Below are 15,564 nucleotides of genomic sequence, written 5' to 3'. Positions count from 1 at the left end.
TGAAAAAAAAAAAATAGTTCTGTTGAATTCAATGATTCCCTCCTCTTCCTCTCTAAGTCTTCCCTCCCACCCCCGCTCCGCCCTTCCTCCCTCCTCTTCTCTTTTTCTTTTTTTTTTTTTTTTTCTTTCACAGCAAGACAGAAGTGGAGGGTGGGAAGAGGAAATGTATACTTTCTGTTGAAAATACACGACTTCCGGTCCAGTTGTTGGGGTGTGAGAGGTGATAGTTTTGGAACCTCGACGAGGAATGGGATTATAAGGAGATAGATCTGCAAACACTTAAAACAAGCTGCTTTTATCGACTTCTTGCCGAAACCCGGGATCGAACCAGGGACCTTTAGATCTTCAGTCTAACGCTCTCCCAACTGAGCTATTTCGGCCACAAGAAGCTGTTCAATAAAATATTTAAAAGACTCTCTTCTCAATTATTCTTAGAACGTGGCATTTCACGGATAGAAAATTCCTAAAAGAAGCCATCTTGCTGATCATTTCTTATAAAACAAGAGTATTCCGTTACATTCATATACCATAACTTATTCAGCCATTCTCCAACTGATGGACATCCACTCAGTTTCCAGTTCCTTGCCACCACAAAAAGAGCTGCTACAAACATTTTTGCATATGTGGATTCTTTCCCCTTTATTATGATCTCTTGGGGATACAGACCCAGCAGAACACTGCTAGAGCAGAGGCTATACACAGTTTTAGAGCCCGTTGGAAATAGTTGATTGATAGAAAACATATTTCAGCTCTCTTTGATGTCCTTCCAGTTTTGTTAATGTATGCTCTCTGGAGATAGTTAGTTGGGATCATTTGCCAACGTCTTTCAAAAAATTGCTTTTCAGTGTTTTGTGAGGTGATAGTGCTCAAAGGCATCCATCATCCACCACTATATTTTGCAAATGAGTTTACATTCTATTTGTAAGTAACCTCCACCATATTATCAACAATGATCTACATTTTAGAAGTAGCATAGAAGAAACATTAAGGACACGAATAATGGGGGAAAGTGAGCCATTCACTTGGGGAGAGGATAACAGAAAAAATAGTTCTGTTAAAGTCACCAAATGGTTGCAGTGGTTTGGAGGAATGAGTGATGGGTAAGAACCAACTCTGGTAAAAGGATTTAAAATGTGATAATTCACTTGTTGCTTAAACTAAGCTAAGAAGACTTTTTCAATTTCTTCTGCTTTCCATTCTTCACATCTTGCTGAAGTTGACTATTGGTTATTTGATACTAAGTGCCTTCTAGTGAAGGTGTGAGAGGAACTTCAATGAGATCAGGAGAAAATTGTTGTTTATGTTTCATTCTCAAAGAGAACTATAACGTCAGGGAGTTGATGCTGTGACAAGTCAGTGAGGGAGGGCTGTGCAAGATCACCTGCCTCACTTTCCCTCTGGAAACCATCTGGCTCCAGTGGAAAGATATAAATTCTTTCAAGGGGAAATAGCCAGACAGAAAAAGAAAGATAAAAAGAATTGGAGCAACTTCTGAGAGATACGGAGCTGGTCTCTGAATGAGAAAGATTAGATCTCAAGTCTCACAATTGGCAAATACTGGAAAGTCATTTAACCTGAGTCAGCCCAAGCAACTCTCCAAGATTATAAGATGTAGAGTAGATACCAGCATGAACAGATAGAGGAATTTTCCTTCATGAGAGTTTCTTTAATCCATGAAATTACAGGCATGACTAAAGAAATTAAAAAACTATTCAATAAAGGTAACTTTGATCCTAATAAGAGGAATTTTACTCCTAAGAAGGTATACTTCAATTCAACCCTTTTCTTAAAAAGATGGTTCTGGAAAGGAGTTTGAAAGCTAAAGTCTAAATAGAGTTATACAGTTATTGTGTTTTCTTCTTGAAGAGGACCATGATATCAGGAAGATGATGTCATGAAATTCAAGTGAATTGGATTTAAGTGAGGGAGGGCTGTGCAAAGTCACTGCCTTACTTTCCCCTCCAGAGCCTTCTGGGTCCAGTGGCAAGATATAGATGCAAGATCGAGGATGTCTGGATATGGCCCTGGATGCTTCAAGGGAAACCTTGGCTCTTTTAAGCTAAGGTTTTCAACAGGTCTCAGTTTTTATAGTAAGACAATGGCAAAAGAAGAACTATAGGAAAGACTTTCTGTGTGTGCTGGGAAAGAAGGAACTGCAGAAAGAAAAAAATAGATATTTTGGGACTTGAATTTACTCACTTTATTTGTTGTGCTGGGAATTTCATTTTTTACTGTTCTACAGTTCAGTGCATACCAATCTCTTACATCTCAACTCAAATTCATATCCTTCATGAACTTTCTTTAATCACTCCTGATGGTATGCCCTTTCACCTTCAGACCTCAGATAATAGTTTTGCACCCACATACCCTTATTCACTTATCATGTAATAGTGCTTATTGTATTTAACAAAAGGTGTGTCCTACTCCCAAGAAATGTTCAATTGTATTAAGATGTCAAATCACTTGCCTTCTTGGGGTTGGGGAAGAACTCTTTAAAAAACCAGTTTTAAAAACTGTTTTTAATTGTAGTTTGAAATGCTTGTATACATATATATAATTTTATATTTTACATATGTTGTGTGTGTGTGTGTGTGTGTGTGTGTGTGTGTGTGTGTAATTTTCCCAAAAAAGGCAGGAAGGAAGGAAGGAAGGGAAGGAAAGAAAGATGGAAAAAAGAAATGACATAGAAGGAAAGGAGGGAAAGAGGAAGGGAAGGAAGGAGGGAGAGTGAGAGAAAAGTCCGTAATAAGCAAAAGGCCATTTGGTGACTATTATTGCATCAGTAGGGAAAATAAAGGGTCAACTTGAGGCTGAAACTCATGTCTTTCATCTAGAGTTGGGGATCTGCCAATTGAACTATCAAAATATTTGGCTCTCTGTACCTTATAGGTTACTATAAAATTATCTTCCCATTCTCAATGTATTCAGTCCATTCTCATTCAGGCATTTTGTCAAGCAAGCATTTGCCTGCTAGGGAGAGGGAAGGAGTGATAGTGCCCTGGACAGAGGAATGCTTTCTTTAATGAGAGATTTCTCACACACACACACACACACACACACACACACACACACACACACACACACACACACACACAGTAATAGCCCGTCACTAGATGAAGGCTCCCTTAGTGTCTTATTCATAGGTGGAGATAGTTCCCATTTCTTCACATTAAAAATGAAGAACGGCAACTGTGTTCAGGAAAGGTACCGACCGAATCCAGCTAGCACGACTAGAAAAAGTTTCAGTTATGAGAACAAAGCGTTCAGTTCACCCTGAATTGATGTACTTCCCTACACTCGGTGGCTTATGTTGGTGGACCTGCATTTGTGCCCATGCCCATCGAGCTGTTTCTCTGAGCTCTTTCCATTACCCAACAAACAAACGGATTCCAGAAGGAGCAAAGGGATGCCCGAGAGTCCGGTGGGTCCTATTCTTCTCTCTTAATGTCCCTGGGAATCTGGATCCCTTAAAATATCAATAGACCTCTAGGATGTCTCGCCTGATCGTCTTGGACTTCGGAAAAAGTCAAATTACCAAAATATCACGTTTTCTGCTTAATAAGATATATTCTGGATATAGAGATCAAAATAAAAGTATTATAAAACTTTAAAAGCACTATATAATCAGTTGTTATTCTTGTTTACTTTCCTCCGGACTTGGGAGAGGGCCATAGGTGTCTGTTCCATATTCCAGATCCTTTAAGCAGCTTTCCAGCCCCTGTCCATTCTCTTTCCAAGTTGACCCCTGTGGCTGGGGTATTTGCCAGCACAGACTACCACACTTAGCAAAACGGAGCTGGAGGATGCGGGCATCGATCCCGCTACCTCTCGCATGCTAAGCGAGCGCTCTACCATTTGAGCTAATCCCCCACACTGCTTTTGCTTTTATACTGGCTCATTCGAAGGTGCTGATAGGCAATAATGCACTCGATTTTATTCGATTCTAGTTTTCAAGAAAGAAGACACTAAATAAAAGGGAAAAACTAAAAAAAACAAAACAAAACAAAAAACCAGAAAAACAACCAAATTAGCGGTGATAAAGTCGGAGAACAGATTCCGGAATATCGGAAGAGCTCCAGTGACTAGAAGGCAACAGGCAAATAGGGGCAGCGAGGGGAAGTCTCGGAAACGATTTCTCTAGGGGGTGGTGCAGCCAGACTCCCCCGCCGAGAATCCGTTCCCCTGGGTTTGCCCTCCCGAAGATCAGGTTCTTTACAGCGCCGGACTTCATATTCCAATCCGAGGGATATGCGTGCGTGGAAGAGGCAGGGTGCGTTTTTGCTGAGAAAATTATACGGGCTGAGCCAGCCTGAGCAGCTGGGAGTGGGAGGAGGATGGGCTTGGTGGAAGATGTGATTATTGCAATAAGGACAAATTAACGAATAACTGAACGCTAAGGCTAAAAATGAGGACTATCTGCGGCCACCGACAAGGATGCGCAGGTGAAGGAAAGCTTCCTAATCCAATGAGATGACACGTATAAAGTGTTTAATTCAGTGTTTGGCCCAGAGCAATAAAATACCTTTCCCTTTCTTTCTCCCTTTCCCCAACGAACAATCCAGGGCCTTCGTTAATTGAACCCTCACCCCTTCTGTTATACGATCATTCTGTCGATCAAATTCGGAAAATGGTTCCCAGATCCGAGAAATAAACCCCGGAGGACTGGGCACTCCTGCCCCCGCCGTTTGTCCATAGAGGTTTAGGAAGTAGAGGGAGGCGGTGAATGAATGGGGAAAACAATGGATTTCTTGTTTAGAATTGGAAAAGATGAAACCAACTCACCGAACACTTGTCACAATGCAGTCTCCAGAAATCAGACTGGAGAAGATAGTATGTGCTGTTAACTCACAGGTGCAGGGGTAGGTGAGATGAAAGGCAGATAATAAAGATACCACTGACCTGCTCTGAGCAGGACTCCCAATACCAGCGATCGTGGAGTCAGTAAACTAAACAATGAAATAAAAGCAGATCCCCATAATTCTGCCTCCATGTTCTCCTTAAAGAAGCGACAGTTTGTAGTTGGTAGAGTAATGGAGAAATTTGATTGCACATGCTAAGACTCCAGCTTCTACAAGAGGTTAGCTAGTTATGTTTTATGAAGGGTACTGGAAATTTTCCTCTCCTCTTGACCAAATCACTTGGAGATTTCTTTTGCATTCACAAAGAGCTAACTGAACAGTACTTGTCCCAAGCTTTGCCTTCACATTTACTTTTGATCTTATTTAATACCATATAAATCATTTGGTATTATTTTACAGACATAGAATAAATAACAAAGTTCATCTGAAAGAACAAAAGGTCAAGAATTTCAAGGGAATTAATGAAAAAAAAAATTGTAATGAAGATGACCCAGCTGTGCCAGACCTAAAACTTATAATGCAACAGTCATCATCATTTGCTTGTGGCTAAGAAATTGAGTAGTCAATCAGTGAAATAGGTTAGGCTCACAGGACAAAATAGTCAATAACTATAGCAATCTAATGTTTGACAAACCCAAAGACCCCAGCTTTTGACAGAAACTGCTGGGAAAATTAGAAACTAGTATGGCAGAAACTAGACATTGACCCACACCTAACACCATTTACTAAGATAAGGTCCAAATGGGTTCATGATTTAGACATAAAGAGTGATATTATAAATAAATTAGAAGAACATAGGATAGTTTACCTCTCAGATCTATGGAGGAGGGAAGAATTTGTGGCCAAAGAAGAATTGGAACTCATTATTGAACACCAAATAGATAATTTTGATTACATTATGTTAAGGGACAGGTCAATTCCCCAAGAGCCTCCACAACTGTGGATCATAGCATCTGAAGGACCTGCAAGGCAGCCTTTGCTGACATAGGTGTTGTATCCTTGTATCATACTCTCATTAGAGGAGATCTATTCTGCAGATCTGGGTTGGATCTCCAGCAGCCACTGACTAGATGGCTCCCCTGTAATCCAACAGCTCCTGATAGCACAATATTAAGTTTAAAAGGTTTTGTATAGACAAAACTAATGTAGACAAGATTAGAAGGGAAGCAATAAATTGGGAAAACATTTTTACATTTGAGGTTCTGATAAAGGCCTCAATTCTGAAGTATATGGAGAATTGACTCAAACTCAAGCCATTCTCCAATTGATAAATGGTCAAAGGATAAGAACAGACAATTTTCAGATGAAGAAATTAAAGCCATTTCTAGTTATATGAAAAGGTGTTCTAAATCGCTATTGATCAGAGGAATGCAAATTAAGACAACTCAGTGTACCACTGCATACCTCTCAGATTGACTAAGATGACAGGAAAAGATGACAAATGTTGGAGAGGATGTGGAAAAACTGGGACACTAACTAATACAAGTTTGGTGGAGTTGTGAACTGATCTGACATTCTGAAGAGCAATTTGAAATTATACTCAAAGGGCTATCAAAATATGCATACACTTTGATCTAGCAGTGTTTTACCTGGGCTTATATCTCAAAGAGATCTTAAAGGAGGGAAAAGGGCTCACATGTGCAAAAGTGTGACAGCCCTTTTTGTAGAAACTAGAAACTGGAAGCTGAGTGGATGCCCATCAACTGGAGAATAGCTGAATAAGTTATGGTATATGAATGTAATGGAATAGTATTGTTCTATAAGAAATGATCAGCAGGATGATTTGAGAGGCTTGGAAAGACTTACATAAACTGATATTAAATGAAATGAGCAAAACCCGGAGATAATTATATATGGCAACAAGATTATATGATGATCAGTTCTGACGGATGTGATTCTTTCCCACATTGAGATGATTGAGGCCAGTTCCAATGATCTTGTGATGAAGAGAGCCAAATAAATCCAGAGAGAGGACTGAGGGAATTGAGTGTAGCTCACAAAATAGTATCTTCACTCTTTCTGTTCTTTGCTTGCATTTTTTCTTTTTCATTTTTTTCCTTTTTGATCTGATTTTTCTTGGGCAGCAAGATTATTGTATAAATATGTATAAATATATTGGATTTAACATATATTTTAACATATTTAACATATATTGGATTACTTGCCATCTAGGGGAGGAGGTGGGAGGAAGAAGGGGGAAATATGAAACACAAGGTCTTGCAAAGGTCAATTATGAAAAATTATCCATGCATGTGTTTTGAAAATAAAAAGCTTAAAAAAAAAAAAAAAAAAAAAGAATGAGCAGGTAAAACTTTAAAATACTAAAGATTGAGGGCAGTCTCCTCAAATTTTCTTCTAGTTGTTAGTCTTTGCTCCCATCACTTTCTAATCTTTAATAACATGGATCATCTGATTTTTCTTGCACAACATGACAAATATGGAAATATGACTAAAAAATCACACATATTTAGCCTATATCAGATTGTTTGCTGTTTTAGAGAGAATGGAGGTAAGGGAAGGAGGAAGAAAAAAATTGGAACACTTTTTACAAAAGTGAATATTGAAAACTATGTATACATGTCTTGGAAGGGAAGTACTATAATAGTAATAAACAAGAATAGTTTTAAAAATAATACTAATCAGGATATGATAAGAATCCCAGAGGAAGATCTCCAGCACAAGTAGTCCATACCTTTCAGGTAGATGATTTATGGGAGATCATGGACAAAAATTTCATAGAATAAGCAAGCATGGATGATTTTTGTTCTGCCCATTTGGTAACATGATCTACAAAGGTGAGTTCTCTTGTCTATGAAGTCTACACATTCATTTTTGCAAGAATATATCATTTTTAATCTTTGTTGCTTCCCCCCCCCAACATATCAATGCAATATGTTGTACATGTTAGCTACTTTTAAAAATTCTAGTTACCACGGAAATGAGAAAACGACTTAAAACTCGGGGGGAACTATAACGCATTTTCTTAAGCTCACAATTACTTCCCCACTCAGTTTCTAGGTAATTGTTTCTGTGGCACCCTGGGTCGATATTCGGTGGATAACCGTTTTTGAATTTAGAAGGTTCTAACTTAGTTTATTGATTTTTAATAGAAATTAAGGAAAAGCGTCCCTGGGTGGGCTCGAACCACCAACCTTTCGGTTAACAGCCGAACGCGCTAACCGATTGCGCCACAGAGACGGACGGCTAGGCCCTTTTAGAGAATTTCCTATATTTGACATCAAGCGTTGTCCTCTGGCTATATATGTAAACGAATGGGATTTCTGCAGAAATGCAAGAGTCCATGAGGGCATTTTATCTACGTATAAACTGTGACATAAATTGAAGACCCCACGCAAAGGCAGACTGGAGAATATAAAGGCTCGTTTGCTCGTGCGAGAAGCTGCTGAACAGAAATTCTTCCTCTCTAAAGAAAAGACCACCATCCCCGACCCACCCTCACACAGGTACACACTCGCTTTACAAATCTGGGTAAGTTCTCCGGGAAACTAAGACTACCGGTTGCATGTAAGTTACACAAGTGCATCGCTTTGCATCATTCACGCGGCGGAAATCACTGTTAGGAGGAGGGGTTGTCTGGGGAGGTTCGCCAGACGTTTTCCGAGAGGCGAAGATTACAGATGAGGGGGTGGAAGTAGGGGGAAAATAGACTGAGCACTTGAAGCACGGAAGCGGGAGCCGTAGGAGGTATTAGGAGTAATAAAGCTGGAAAAATCGATCGAGAGATTGTGAAGGACCTAAATGTCGGTTTGTCTTACAATCTTACAGGCACCCGGGAGCAAACTTCCATCTTGTACAGGAGCAAACTGAGGCCCCGAGAAGGGCTTGGTTTCCTTTCAGATCCATTCACTGAGTTCATTCCCGGAGCTCTGTGCCAGACCTAGGGAGCTTGCCAAGAAAAGCAGGAACGCACCGCTGTCCTAAAGGACATGCATCCGTGCATCGTTTGGAGGTCAGTTCCAGGTCCTCCTGACAGTTCTCCAGATTTTTCCTCTTTCAGTAGAAATCCTCTCACTTGGAGAAGAAGCTTGGCCCTCCCCTCTTGAAATAGAGCCCGCGGCTCGGGAATTCACTCGAGGGTCTTTTGGCATCTCAAGGGCGTAAGAAAATAAGATGGCTGAGGCCGGGGACAACCATGTGGGGAGCATCGCTCGGCTTTAAGAGTACAAGAGGAAGAACGGGGAACGTGGCATCGGGTCTGGCCTTGGGGGGAGAGGGAACAAAAAGGGAAAGTAGGTTTTTCACTTCTGCTTCTATGAAAGCTCTTTCGGTTGCCTTTCGCAGTTGTGGTCTTTACGTTAATGGCAAACACCCTCTGTTAGCGCTCCTGGAATCAGCAGTTCGATTTCCAACCCAGAGGGAAGGGTGAAGGTGCCGCATTATGCGTTTCGTGCCTTTTCCCTCGTTGGAAATTTCTCCTCCGGCTCCATCTTTTCACTGATGAACACCCCAAGAGCCGCGCCGTCTCCAAAATACTTTCTGGGATTGGAAATATTTTAATTCTTTTCTCTACTTTCACCAGTTTCAAAGGAATACGGAACAAAGGGGTTAGGACAAGAAGCTGACCAAGGAAAGCAGAGAAAAAGACACGACCACGAAGGGACTCGAACCCTCAATCTTCTGATCCGGAATCAGACGCCTTATCCATTAGGCCACGCGGCCTGTTACGTAGGCCCCCTTCTGCTTTCCCTATAGAAAAGAGGAAGGGCGGAGCATTCCTAGTCTCGATTCTGTGAATAATTTCCTCTATCTGTGTATGTGGACCATAGAATCCGAGCCCCAGCTCGAGTCAAAAAAATCTGTTATTTCCTTCCTTCTGTTAAACTCTTGGAAAGCTGAAAGGCGGAGGCTCTAGCGAAGAGCGAAATGGAGTACAGGTCTCCGCCCACCACCCACTCCAAATCGAGGAGCTCGAGCCCCCGGGACGCAGGGAACCTCAGCACCCGGCCCTCCCGCCGACTCGAACCGTATTTCTCGGTGGGAAAGTGAAACGCTCCCTGCGCCTGGGGCCGGGCTCGGCGCCGCCGCTCCGCACGAAGGCGTCGCGGGTCAGTAGGTTACCAAGGTGCTGAGCCAATGTTCCAATGAGTCATAATGATAATCACATATTGCTGGAGCGAAAGGATGCTAGGAGGAAGGTGTTTTCTCTGGCTCCTTTAGGACAGCGGTCCATTCATACTTAGCATCCTACCTAGATCTAGCACAGAGAGCTCCTGGAATGAATTCAGTGAATGGATATGAAAGGAAATCAAGCCGTTCTGGGGGCCCCAGTTTGCTCCTGTGTAAGATGGAAGTTGCCTCCTCAGTGCCTGTAAGACAAACCGACATTTAGGTCCTCCACAATCTCTTCTCGATTTTTCCAGCTTTATTTATTACTCTTCATTCCTCCTTGTCTCAGCCTTCCTTTAAACTCTAGGTAAATTCTTCTTGAGCAAAAAGCTTTTCTCAATCTCCCTTAATGCTAGTGCCTTCCCTCTCCTGATTATCTCCAACTGAACCTTCATATAGTTTGTACAGTTGTTTGCATGTGGTCTCCCTTCAATAAATTGAGTTCCTTTAAAGAAGCAATTGTTGTAACCTTCTTTGTACAGCCGTGGAAGGAGCTGCCATTTAATAAGTGTTTGCTGATTAGCTGAACAGCTAGTTCATCTTTATAGATGTGATTGAAATGAGAGGATACTGGGATGCGAGGATGAAAGTGGTCAAGGTTCTAGGCTATCCAAAACTAAGAGTTGGTTTTATGAAAACAACAAAACAGATAGACCTTTAGTTAATTTGATTAGAAAAAGGGGAGAAAAAGAAAAGGCAAACCAAATAACCAGTAGCAATGAAAAGGGGAAACTTGCTATCAATAAAGAGGAAATTAAAGCATAATTAGGAGCTATTTTGCCCAACTGTATGCCAATAAATCTGATAACCTAAATGAAACGGATAAATACAAAAAATTATAAATTGCTCAGATTAACAGAGAAGGAAATACATTCCCATTTTTAGAAGAAAAAAAAAAAAAGAAATTGAACAAGCTTTTAATGAATTCCGTAAGAAAAAAATCTCCAGGACCAAATGGATTGACAAGTGAATTCTACCAAACATGTAAAGAATGATTAATTCCAAGGTTTTAGGTTATGCCAGCTGGCACTTTCCTAACATGGACCATGGGATTCCCACCTCATTGATGGGAATGATCTGAAATGCACGTGCCAAGTTTTCTGGCTTTCCAGTTTGACTGTCCCCACTTCTGCTGGGAATTGGCTCGGTATATTACTTGGAACTACAAGGAGCAGAGGGGACTTCCACATAACGAGAAAATGACATCAGACTCCATCCAGAAGCCAGCTTCCAGAGGAAGGTTTTAATCAAGGACTCTGCTAGAATGATGCTCAAACCTGCCCAGCTCTGTTCTCCAAACCTTGGTCCTTAGATCCATGTGCAAATAAGCACAGATTCTGAATCTCATACTTTGTTTTCCAGTGGGAATTGAGGTGTGGAAAGGGTGACTCGCCCACAGAGTCATCTCCCTGGTTCCATGGAAACTGACAAATTCTTGCCAGCTTATTTATTCTTGCAATCTTCAATTAAAACAGCAGTTCTTAACCTTTTTGTGTCATGAATCCCTTTAACATCTGGTGAATATGGATCCCTTCACAGAAAAAAAAAAATAACCAAACAAACAAACCTGTTCTTAGATGAATAATAAAAAGAAAGCAATAGGGTTACAAAATAAACCAATTATATTGAAATATTACCAGATTAAGAGGCCCTTAGTTGAGAGGAGGGCAACCCACATCTACCCACTTGACTCTCAATGAATCCATATCAAAGTCCAAATTTGAGAAGTGGAAATTTTCAAATATAAACTGGATTATGAAAAATGTATATAGGATTCCTGCTCAAGTCCCTTCCAATTCAGAATCTATGATGCTAATTCCAATCTTGTCTATTTATTTAATAGACCATATTTTTGGGTCTCTTGCCTTCTTTTCACAGAAGAGCAGAAGTGATCTGGGTTCTTGAAGGCTCGGCCTATTGAGTACAAGCTTTTTCAAGTCAAAGCTAGAAAAGCTTCCAGGCCTACTTAGCAAAAGATTTTACCTTTAAAGCCTCAGTTTTAAGTTTGAAGGAACTAGAGGGCAGAAAGTCTTCCAATGAATGATTTTTTTTTTTAAGCCACAGAACTCCTGAAGACTAAGTCATGAAGATTTTTACCCACACAGATGGATCAAGGATCCTTAAAATAGGAATAAGGTTATTGAGGATGATAATCATTTTTGTTGTGCTACATGATTCCCAAAGAATTCCGAGAATTAAATGAGCTAAGTCACTGAAAAAGTTCTTTGAGGGCAGGAACTTTTTTCTTTTTTTCATATTTGTATGTGGAGAGCTTGGCACATAGTTAGCAGTTAATAAATGTTTATTGACAAGAAAAGAATGAAATGAAATGATATATTCAAAACTGGAGTTGAAATCAGAAATACTTGAGTCCAAATCCTGCAATATTCTTTATTTTTCTTATTTGCAAAATAGGAATAATTATAGCATTTATGTCACAGGGTTGTTGTGTAACCCTATGCTCAGAATTGGTTTGGTGGTTTTTAGAATGGACAGTACTCTGTGATTAAAAAATGACTCCTTACTGGTGGAGATAAATCTGAGAAAGAAGTTGGGAAAGTAAAGGAGAAAAAGCAAGAACTTTAAAGAGCAAATCAAAACATATTCGTCCTCTCACACAATAGTCCTTCATTTGCACTATCTGCACCCCAAGAGACTAAAAAAGTAAGTTTGTTCTTGTTGAACAATTTGGAACTATGCCTAAAGGGTTATCAAACTGTGCATACCCTTTTTTTCCCCGCAGTGTCTGGTATTACCAGTTCTGTATCCCATAGAAATGGGATACAAGATAGTGTATCCAATGGAAATGGAAAGGGACCCACCCACATGTACAAAAATGTTTGTGGCAGCCCTTTTTGTGATGGCACTGTCCTGGAAATTTAGCGCATGCCCCTCAGTTGGGGAATGTCTGAATAAGTTATGGTAAATGAATGTTATGGAATATTATTGTTCTGTAAGAAATGATTAGCAGAATGATTTCAGAGAGGCCTGGAGAGTTCACTTACATGAACTGATGCTGAGTGAAATGAACAGAACCAGGAGCTCACTGTACACGACAACAGCAAGATTATGTGATGATCAATCCTGATGGATGTGGTTCTTTTCAATAATGAGGTTAACAAGGGGAGGTCCAAAACTCTTTCTCTTTCTCTCTGACCATGGTTATGATCCATGAGGTGGAGCACCTGAGAAGCTCCTTGAAGAAGGAATTCTCCTTGAACCCTGCCTCTGTAAGACCCACCCCAGGGAATCAAGATAAAAGTGGTTTATATAGGTGAGGGCTAGTTGAGTCCCCAGCTGGAGAATTCTAACCCTATTGAATTAAAGATTAGTTGAGAAAGACGAATTCAATTCCAAGATTTTCTCTGATTTTAGCTCAAGCTGTACCAGGCCCCATCAGGAGCAAATCCCAGCTTATAGCCAAGGCTTCTATTATAAAAAGAGCCAATTTTAAGCTCAGTCCTTGCAGAGGACCTAATATGCCATGCCAAGGAAACTCTCTCCCTGACATAGCAACAAACCTCTGCACACTGAAATAATATTTTCTTTCAGTGTTACCCTCTCTTAACTCTCTCACCTATTTCCCTAACAAGACTTTATACCTCTCTGTTGGGATTCTCTGCTAGAAATTCTCTAGCTTTTTGTCAGGATTCCTCCACTAGAAACTTTATATTTCTTTGCCAGGACCTGCCACTAAGGAATTCAGTCTTTCTATTCATGCATAGTAAAGGCTGACTTCTTAGTGCCAATAATAAACTTTTTACCAATCTAGCTTTTTGGCTTTGTAAATTCCTTTAAAAGGATTTCTATACCACCTGAAGGAGGTTTCCCACAACTCCCTATCTTGCACTGAATCCTAAGGGGATTTAGGGGAGCCAAACCTCTTCATTTAGTTCCCTGAACCCAGAACCTGCCACTAACCTCATTATCTAACTCCTAGATCATCAGGAACCCTAATCTCATCAAGGTGACTCAAGCCAATTCCAATGGTCTTGAGATGAAGAGAGCCATCGGCACCCAGAGGACTGTGGGGACTAAGTATAGATCACAACATAGCATTTTCACATTTTTTTGTTGTTGTTTGCTTGGATTTTGTTCTTTTTCATTTTTTAATCTGACTTTTCTTGTCAGCATGATAATTGTGGAAATATGTATAGAAGAATTATACATGTTTAACATATATTGGATTACTTGCTGTCTAGCCAAGAGAGTGAGGGAAAAGGAGGGGAAAAAATTGGAACACAAAGTTTTGCAAGGGTGAATGTTGAAAATTATGTATGCATATATTTTGAAAATAAAAATATAAAAAAAAAAAAAGAGAGAGAGAGAAAAAACGATCAGCAGGATGATTTCAAAAAGGCCTGGAGAGACTTACTTGAATTGATGCTAAGTAAAGTGAGCAGAACAAGAGCACATTATACACAGCAACAAAAATTATGTGATGATCAATTCTGATGGATGTGGCTCTTTTCAACAACGAGGTGATTCAGGCCAATTCCAATAGATTTGTGATGGAAAGAACCATCTACTTCAAGAAAGAGGATTGTGGAGAATGAATGTGGACCACAACATAATATTTTCATGGTTTTCATTGTTTGCTTTTTTTTTCTTCATTTTTTTCCTTTTTAATCTGACTTTTCTTATGCAGCATGATAAATGTCGATATATATATATATCTCCACATTTATCATGCTGCATATATAAGAAAATATATGCATATATATAAGAATTGCACTTGTTTAACATATATTGGATTGCTTGCTGTCTAGGGAAAGAGGTAGGAGGAAGGGAGGGAGAAAAATTTGGAACATAAGATTTTGCAAGATTGAAAACTATGCATATATTTTAAAGTAAAAAGCTATTGTTTTAAAAAATTGTTCTCATTCAGGTTGTGCTAAGATTTCTTCTCTCTCCTAGATAACAGAGAACTCATGCATTCTATCACTTAAACTAATCTATATAGCTTCCTAATGACTGTTTTACTATTTGCTTTGATAAGTATATTTACTTTTTCTCTTGTCTAAGCATTTATTCCCCAAGTCTCAGTGGAAGAACCATTTCCTCTTCCCACTCCAGTAACTAGTAAAGTAAGCCCTCTGAAGGCAGACATTGTCTTTTTCATTTCTTTGTCTCCCCATTTATTGGAACTGTTCCTAGCACATAGTAGGTATTCAATAAATGTTTATTGACTATTCCCAAACTAATTTCATGATTGAAATCACAAAGTAAGAGACAAAGGTCCAAGCATGATAAATTTATTAGTTAGGGTAGCTGTAACCAATCAATTGGGTCAATGGCCTCTCTGACACTGGCTGAAGGCTGGCAGTTTTTTGTTTGTTTTTTTTTTAAATAATGATTAACAAGATTACAAAGCAAAATTTCCCTTACAATAAGTGTGTCTTCTTTTGATTGGATTGACATTACATCTTGAGAAGCTCTATAGGTAGACATTTTAATGAGGAGGTGAGTTAAGTCACCTCAGCTCCTCCCCATTACTTCCTCTCAAGTAAATAGATTAGTTTGTAGATTTAGGGATAGTCTGCAACTGCTTTGATTTAATCAACTTGAATTTGAGTTA

General features: G+C 39.7%; 4 non-coding genes across 4 annotated transcripts; all 4 read right to left on the bottom strand.

The window, feature by feature from the left end:
* Positions 1 to 307: 307 nt before the first annotated feature.
* Positions 308 to 380, bottom strand: TRNAF-GAA (transfer RNA phenylalanine (anticodon GAA)). Its single transcript has one exon. It is a non-coding gene; the product is annotated as a tRNA-Phe (tRNA).
* A 3,417-nt stretch (positions 381 to 3,797) lies between these two features.
* Positions 3,798 to 3,870, bottom strand: TRNAA-AGC (transfer RNA alanine (anticodon AGC)). Its single transcript has one exon. It is a non-coding gene; the product is annotated as a tRNA-Ala (tRNA).
* A 4,113-nt stretch (positions 3,871 to 7,983) lies between these two features.
* TRNAN-GUU (transfer RNA asparagine (anticodon GUU)) lies at positions 7,984 to 8,057 on the bottom strand. The gene has a single exon. It is a non-coding gene; the product is annotated as a tRNA-Asn (tRNA).
* A 1,409-nt stretch (positions 8,058 to 9,466) lies between these two features.
* TRNAR-CCG (transfer RNA arginine (anticodon CCG)) lies at positions 9,467 to 9,539 on the bottom strand. The gene has a single exon. It is a non-coding gene; the product is annotated as a tRNA-Arg (tRNA).
* Between the last annotated feature and the right edge of the window lie 6,025 nt (positions 9,540 to 15,564).

Source organism: Sminthopsis crassicaudata, chromosome 1 (assembly GCF_048593235.1).
Source record: "Sminthopsis crassicaudata isolate SCR6 chromosome 1, ASM4859323v1, whole genome shotgun sequence".
NCBI lineage: Eukaryota > Metazoa > Chordata > Mammalia > Dasyuromorphia > Dasyuridae > Sminthopsis > Sminthopsis crassicaudata.
The sequence above is the reverse complement of the archived record's forward strand: the minus strand, read 5'-3'. Positions and strand labels throughout refer to the sequence as shown.